Genomic DNA, 5470 nt, shown 5'->3' on the forward strand with positions numbered 1-5470 from the left:
ATCCTTGTCAGCAGACATGAACTGTCCTCAGCTTTCTGACTCCCGCATAACTGGCTGTGAGTAAGCGGTCAGTGCTTTGAATTGCTCATCTGTGCTCGCTGTAGTATTCTTCACAGGCCGTGTGCTTTCTCATTCGGAACGGGGCTCTGTGAGATTACGGCTGGGGAGGGGCCAGAGTCTGCTGTGCAGAGTCACTGTCGGGTGCCGTTGCAAGGGGTGCTTTTTGGTTGTAATGATAAAGGTGTAATGGGAAGATGTTTGAGGGAGGAGCCCCGCCGTGAGGGAGAGGCGAAAGGAAGAGCCTATGAGACATTGCCAACTGAGATGGTAACGGATTTGTTTTTCCCCCTTGTGCTGGGTTTAGGACCGAGGGAAAAGAAGTCACGCCTCAGAGTCTCAAGCCCTCATACGATGGAAAGCGAGCCAGAGCGACGAGACCGCGAGCATTGTTGATGCCAGGCAAGAGTCGTCTATCTGGGATGCGAGCACACGCCACTCTCAGTGAGATAAGTGTCTGGTTTGGTGATTGCTGTGCTCACGGCCCACCTTGCTCCTGCTAGGGACGCCACGTTAGCTGGGGCTGGGTTTGTAAGAAATGGTTCCTGACCAGCTGTGCTTACGAGAGAGACAAGGTCCCCATTTTCAGGGTCTGCTCATTTCTCTGGCCAGGAGCGGTGTCTCCTGCGCAGCGGAAGGTTGCATCTAGGAGGATGACTCCAGGTGGTGAGTTGCTTGCCTCCCTCCCATGTCTGTCTGTCTCTCTTCTCTAGTGTGTTGGCCAACTTTCTCACTGTCTCGCCTCTCCTCTCCTCTCCTCTCCTCTCCTTGTGCCGTCTCCCTTTGTAGGACACGGGAAGGCGTGCTAGGTGTGCATCCCCAGAGGCCAGATCTCTGGAGTCTCGGACGAAAATCATGCGGGGCAGTGGGTGTGAGAGTGGAGCGGTGACTGTCGGTGTTAACTCGGTCTCTGTTCATTGAGCGGGGCCGATGTAGATGGGACTGGAGAGGGAGGCAGGGCTGAGGGCAAGATTTCCAGCACCAATAGAGCTCTGTGTAGTGATGGTTCTTGCTTGGCTTTATTAGTTTGCAGAGGAATCGTCCAGGAGCCCTAGCCACACAAGAATATGGCGGAAGTGGACCTGAGCAGCCTGGACGTCCTTCTAAGGAGACATGAATAGTCCTCATGTTTCTGCCTTCTGCATCGCTGGCTATGAGTAAGAGGTCAGTGCTTTGAATTCCTCATCTGTAGTCGCTGTAGTTTTCTTCACAGGCCGTGTGCTTCCTCGTTAGTTACGAGGCTCTGGGATTAAGGCTGGGGAAGGGACAAGAGTCTCCTGAGCAAAGTGAGTATTTTGGGTGCCGTTACAATGGGTGCCTTCTAGTGCAGTTGTAATGTAGTAATGGGAGATGGGCTGAGGGTGGAGCCGTGGGATATGGGAGATGTGAAATGAAGGAGACTACGCGACATTGCAGACGAAGATGCAAATTTTTTTGGTTCCCCCCTCCCGCTGGGTTTAGTACCAAGGGAAACAAAGTCACGCGTCAGAGTCTACTGCCCTCATGCGATGGAAAGCGAGCGAGAGCGTCGAGACTCTGAGCATTGCTGATGCCACGCAAAAGCCGTCCATCTGGGAGCCGAGGAGACGCTGCTGTCAGTGAGATAAGTGTCTGGTTTCATGAGGGCTCTGCTCACGCCCAACCTGAGTCCAGGTAGGGAAGCCCAGTACGGTAGGGCTGGGTTTGTATGAAAAGGTTCCTGACTAGCTGTGGTCACGAGGGAGAAAAGGTCCCTATTTTGAGAGGTTGCTCATTTCTCTGGTCAGGAACGGTGTCTCCTCCGCAGCAGAAGGTTGCATCCAGGAGGATGACTCCAGGTGGTGAGTGCTTGCTTTCTTCTGATGTTTTCCTTTCTCTCTCTCTCTCTTCTCTAGTACGTTGGCCAACACACCCCCTCTAGCTCTCTCTGTGTGTCCTTGCCTTTCCTCGTGTTGTCTCCCTTCGTAAGACACGGGCAGGCGTGCTACGTGTGCATCCCCACAGGCTTTGTCTCGGGAGCCATGGGGAAGTAGGAGGGGACGAAAATCATGCATGGGAGTGGGTGCGAGAGTGGAGGGTGACTGTCGGTGTTAACTCGGTCTCTGTTCATCGAGTGGGGCTGATGTAGATGGGACTGGAGAGGGAGGCAGGGATGAGGGCAAGACTCGACGCACCAATAGAGCTCTGTGTAGTGATAGTTCTTGCTTGGCTTTATTAGTTTGCAGAGGAATCGTCCAGGAGCCCTAGCCGCACAAGAATATGGCAGAAGTGGACCTGAGCAGCCTGGACGTCCTTCTAAGGAGACATGAATAGTCCTCATGTTTCTGCCTTCTGCATCGCTGGCTGTGAGTAAGAGGTCAGTGCTTTGAATTCCTCATCTGTAGTCGCTGTAGTTTTCTTCACAGGCCGTGTGCTTCCTCGTTGGGTATGAGGCTCTGGGATTAAAGCTGGTCAAGGGACAAGAGTCTCCTGAGCAAAGTGAGTATTTTGGGTGCCGTTACAATAGGTGCCTTCTAGTTGCAGGTGTAACGTAGTAATGGGAGATGGGTTGAGGGTGGAGCCGTGGGATATGGGAGATGTGAAATGAAGAGACTACGCGACATTGCAGACAGAGACGCTAATTTTTTTGGTTCCCCCCCCCTCTGTTAGGTTTAGTATCAAGGAAAAAGAAGTCACGCGTCAGAGTCTACTACCCTGATGCGATGGAAAGCGAGCGAGAGCGTTGAAACTCTGAGCATTGTTGATGCCACGCAAAAGCCGTCCATCTGGGAGCCGAGGAGACGCCGCTGTCCGTGAGATAAGTGTCTGGTTTGGTGAGGGCTCTGCTCACGCCCAACCTGAGTCCAGGTAGGGAAGCCCAGTACGGTAGGGCTGGGTTTGTATGAAAAGATTCCTGACTAGCTGTGGTCACGAGGGAGAAAAGGTCCCTACTTTGAGAGGTTGCTCATTTCTCTGGTCAGGAACGGTGTCTCCTCCGCATCAGAAGGTTGCATCCAGGAGGATGACTCCAGGTGGTGAGTTCCTTGCTTTCCTCCCATGTTTTTATTTCTCTTTGTCTGTCTGTCTCTCTCTCTCTCTCGTACGTTGGCCAACACACACCCTCTATCTCTCTGTCTGTCCTTGCCTTTCCTTGTGCTGTCTCCCTTTGTAGGACACGGGCAGGCGTGCTAGGTGTGCATCCCCACAGGCCAGGTCTCGGGAGCCATGGAGAAGTAGGAGGGGAGGAAAATCATGCAGGGCTGTAACTGTCGGTGTTATCTCGGTCTCTGTTCGTCGAGTGGGGCTGACGTAGATGGGATTGGAGAGCGAGGCCAGGATGAGGGCAAGATTTGAAGCAACAAATAGAGGTTTGTGTAGTGTTGGCTCATGCTTGGCTTTTGCAGCTGCGCTTCCAGAGGAATTTTCCAGGAGCCCCAGCCCGAGGAGAAAGTGGCAGAAGTGGACATGAGCAGACGGGACATCCTTGTCAGCAGACATGAACTGTCCTCAGCTTTCTGACTCCCGCATAACTGGCTGTGAGTAAGCGGTCAGTGCTTTGAATTGCTCATCTGTGCTCGCTGTAGTATTCTTCACAGGCCGTGTGCTTTCTCATTCGGAATGGGGCTCTGTGAGATTACGCCTGGGGAGGGGCCAGAGTCTGCTGTGCAGAGTGACTGTCGGGTGCCGTTGCAAGGGGTGCTTTTTGGTTGTAATGATAAAGGTGTAATGGGAAGATGTTTGAGGGAGGAGCCCCACCGTGAGGGAGAGGCGAAAGGAAGATCCTATGAGACATTGCCAACTGAGATGGTAACGGATTTGTTTTTTCCCCTTGTGCTGGGTTTAGGACCGAGGGAAAAGAAGTCACGCCTCAGAGTCTCAAGCCCTCATGCGATGGAAAGCGAGCCAGAGCGACGAGACCGCGAGCATTGTTGATGCCAGGCAAGAGTCGTCTATCTGGGATGCGAGCACACCCCACTCTCAGTGAGATAAGTGTCTGGTTTGGTGATTGCTGTGCTCACGGCCCACCTTGCTCCCGCTAGGGACGCCACGTTAGCTGGGGCTGGGTTTGTAAGAAATGGTTCCTGACCAGCTGTGCTTACGAGAGAGACAAGGTCCCCATTTTCAGGGTCTGCTCATTTCTCTGGCCAGGAGCGGTGTCTCCTGCGCAGCGGAAGGTTGCATCTAGGAGGATGACTCCAGGTGGTGAGTTGCTTGCCTCCCTCCCATGTCTGTTTCTCTCTCTCTTCTCTAGTGTGTTGGCCAACTTTCTCACTGTCTCGCCTCTCCTCTCCTCTCCTCTCCTTGTGCCGTCTCCCTTCGTAGGACACGGGGAGGCGTGCTAGGTGTGCATCCCCAGAGGCCAGATCTCTGGAGTCTCGGACGAAAATCATGCGGGGCAGTGGGTGCGAGAGTGTCAGTGATGCTGCTGTCAGTGATATAAGTGTCTGGTTTCATGAGGGCTCTGCTCACGCCCAACCTGAGTCCAGGTAGGGAAGCGCAGTACGGTAGGGCTGGGTTTGTATGAAAAAGTTCCGGAGTAGCTGTGGTCACGAGGGAGAAAAGGTCCCTATTTTGAGAGGTTGCTCATTTCTCTGGTCAGGAACGGTGTCTCCTCCGCAGCAGAAGGTTGCATCCAGGAGGATGACTCCAGGTGGTGAGTGCTTGCTTTCCTCTGATGTTTTCCTTTCTCTCTCTCTCTCTCTCTCTCTCTCTCTCTCTCTCTCTCTCTCTCTCTCTCTCTCTCTTCTCTAGTACGTTGGCCAACACACACCCTCTAGCTCTCTCTGTGTGTCCTTGCCTTTCCTCGTGTTGTCTCCCTTCGTAAGACACGGGCAGGCGTGCTACGTGTGCATCCCCACAGGCTTTGTCTCGGGAGCCATGGAGAAGTAGGAGGGGACGAAAATCATGCATGGGAGTGGGTGCGAGAGTGGAGGGTGACTGTCGGTGTTAACTCGGTCTCTGTTCATCGAGTGGGGCTGATGTAGATGGGACTGGAGAGGGAGGCAGGGATGAGGGCAAGACTCGACGCACCAATAGAGCTCTGTGTAGTGATAGTTCTTGCTTGGCTTTATTAGTTTGCAGAGGAATCGTCCAGGAGCCCTAGCCGCACAAGAATATGGCAGAAGTGGACCTGAGCAGCCTGGACGTCCTTCTAAGGAGACATGAATAGTCCTCATGTTTCTGCCTTCTGCATCGCTGGCTGTGAGTAAGAGGTCAGTGCTTTGAATTCCTCATCTGTAGTCGCTGTAGTTTTCTTCACAGGCCGTGTGCTTCCTCGTTGGGTATGAGGCTCTGGGATTAAAGCTGGTCAAGGGACAAGAGTCTCCTGAGCAAAGTGAGTATTTTGGGTGCCGTTACAATAGGTGCCTTCTAGTTGCAGGTGTAACGTAGTAATGGGAGATGGGTTGAGGGTGGAGCCGTGGGATATGGGAGATGTGAAATGAAGAGACTACGC

Source organism: Emys orbicularis, chromosome 15, assembly GCF_028017835.1.
Source record: "Emys orbicularis isolate rEmyOrb1 chromosome 15, rEmyOrb1.hap1, whole genome shotgun sequence".
Taxonomy (NCBI): Eukaryota; Metazoa; Chordata; order Testudines; family Emydidae; genus Emys; species Emys orbicularis.